Source organism: Trichosurus vulpecula, chromosome 2, assembly GCF_011100635.1.
Source record: "Trichosurus vulpecula isolate mTriVul1 chromosome 2, mTriVul1.pri, whole genome shotgun sequence".
In the NCBI taxonomy this organism is placed as follows: Eukaryota; Metazoa; Chordata; class Mammalia; order Diprotodontia; family Phalangeridae; genus Trichosurus; species Trichosurus vulpecula.
In genome coordinates, this window is record NC_050574.1 from 340,781,160 (window position 1) to 340,784,134 (window position 2,975).

Here is a 2,975-nt window from a genome sequence, read left to right on the forward strand (position 1 = left end):
CTATGCATCCCTTCTTAAAAATTTTTTTTTAAAATTCATAATTGAAGGAAATGATAAATTTCCCAAATTAGAGACTGATGAAGATGCAATTATTTTTCTGATAAAAATTCAAGGATATGTTGACACCTTTCTATAGATCACTTGGGGGTTCATGGACCCAAGGTTAAGAAACCCTTGTGTATTATAAAGAGCAACGAACTGAAAATGAGAACAAATGTGTTTTAATTCTGCCTCTGAGATTTACTAGCTGTATAGCCATGGACAAGTTAATTAACCTCTCTGGGTTTCTGTTTCTTAATCTGTAAAATGATGACAAGAATAACTGTAGAACTTACCTTTTAGTGTTGACATGAGAAGCAACATCAGATAATATAAATAATTGAATAAGCCTTAAAATACTATGTAAATCCAAGTCATTATTTCTCTGTGTTGTACATTAAGGACAAGGACACCTAAATCATGGAAGTCTTCAGTGTGACATTACCATTGACATAAGCTAATGTCAATCTCAGGCTTGAGTGGGAGAAACATAGTGCTCAAAACAAGAGAAATGACAGTCCTACTGTTCTCTGCACCGGTCACACCACACCAAGAATATTATGTTTTGAGTCCTACAGTGATGTGTCAGTGAGCATTCACAGGAGGGCAACCAGAATAGAGAAGGATTTCCCTTGAAATGATACTAGATATGATTTGCCTGAAATACCTGGAGATGGTAAGCATGGATAATGAAGCCTCAGGGGACATAATACCTGTCTTCAAGTAGATGAAGAGTCATCATGTGAAACAGGGATTAAATTCTTTCTTTTTGAGCCCAGAGGGTTACGGCCAACTGGGTGGAATTCGCGAAAAGGAAGATAGGCTTGATTGAGTTCCTTTTCTTTGGAAGTCTTCAGGTAAAGGCTGAATGGCCAGTGGTTATATATGTTATAGTAGGGCTTCTACTCTGGTGTGAATGAGATTAGATGGTCTCTGAGGTCTCTTCCAACTCTGAGTTTCCATGAAGCCATCCAGTCCAAGGCATACAATGGGAACTCAGATATTTGCTATTTAATTGAAGGGATTGAGTTTTTGTGATGTCACTACAGTATATATCTAGAGGGAATACTGAAGTTCAGATCAGACACTAAACTCTACCAGTCTCCATGTTTTAGTGACCAATTCTCTATGCATAGTTCTATGACCTTTTATCAAAGGAACACAGAATCCCAGCAAGACAGAAACCCCCATACAGTATAACATAAGATGCCAAAGCTTACATCTTATTTCCTAAAACAAAACAAACAAGAACAAACCAACAAAAAAAGAAGAAGGTAGTGGAGGTAGCATATAGATCTTGAAAAAGTAGGGAAGCTGTAAGAGACATTCCAGATGGAAAATCACCTTTTTCTCTCTGTGCAGAACATAGCTTGCATCTGCAAAATAAATAATACAATTCCACCACTCCTTAGAAGAGAAATATTAACACAGTACTAGGAAAGAGATAGTTGCTACCCCTTCCCCCCAAATAACAAATAATGAATTAAGGATGGTGAAAGTATTTGTATAAGAGAAGCATCACATTTCTGGAAATATAATGAAGGTAGGGAAGATGGGCCAATGGAACAAGAACAGAGAGATTTTGAACTGCAAGGATACAATAATTTGAACAAAAATATTCTTATGAATAGAATTTACCTACATAAAGTTAGCTCTTCAGAGGAAAGAGCACTGGATTTGGAATAAGCAGAAATCTGGATTTGAATTTCTCCTTTGATGCCAGTTAAATATCCTTGGGTAAGTCACTAAACCTTAATGGGTTTAAGTTTCTTAATATGTAAAATATAGTGACAGTCTCTGAGGTTCCCTCCAACTCTAAATAGCATGAAAATCTATAAAACCCATCAGTTTTTTCCTCTTTATTTTAACTCCTATCAGTTGACATGGACTCTTAAGGCTTAGGAGATCAGGGAAGGACATTACCTTTCCTTTTTTCCTTAGGAACATCATAATAGTTTTTTAATTGGTCTCCTTTTTTGCTGGAATTGTGTTTGTTGTTGTTGCTGGCTATGTATGTATGTGTGTGTATGTGCATGTATGTGTGTATTTAATTTATATATAACAGTGATTCAATTTAACAGAAATAATTCATTAAATTTGAAAAAAAACCTTCAAAATAATTGAATAAATTATCTCAATCTATGGAAGAAAATATAATAGACTTTCTAAGAGGTAGTGAGAACCCCTTTCCTAGAGAAATATAAATAGAGAAAAATGATCATCTTTCTGGCTTATAATGAAAGGATTCCTCAATGACTTGGTGACCTTTAAGGTCCTTTCTAATTCTAAAATTCTATGCTTTTTATTATTTTCCTCTCTACTGAAGGACAAACATATAAATTAAATTGTGTGTGTATACTTAAAAACTTTAAGCTACATATATACATAGTTTAAACTTTTTAAACTAGTGTAAGTTTATATTTTTACTTAAATTTACAGTTATAGTTAAACTAGTTTAAGTTAATACTTAAAACTATACTGAGTTTTGAGACACTTTGTATGTGACTCATACAAACTTGTGTGTCTATCTCTAATATATGCATATATGCTTACAGAAATAAATACTCATGTATCTGTAACAGGCATACATGTATATACACAGATATATGAATATATATATATATAGTTATCTATATGTATATACACATTTATCTTTATGTTTATCTCTCTATATTACAGCTGTACACACACAGAAATATGCATCTATATATATACACACAAGTATGTGTATATACATGTGTCTGTGACACACACATAAGGTATTTAAATTTCTATATATCTGTTGTAGCTATATAAAGTTATATACACAGATATAGATATACAATACATCATGATACATTGTATACATATAAATATATTGTATTATATATCTGTGGCATGCATACATATATTATACAAGCACACACATGGCACACACATATACACAGACAGATACA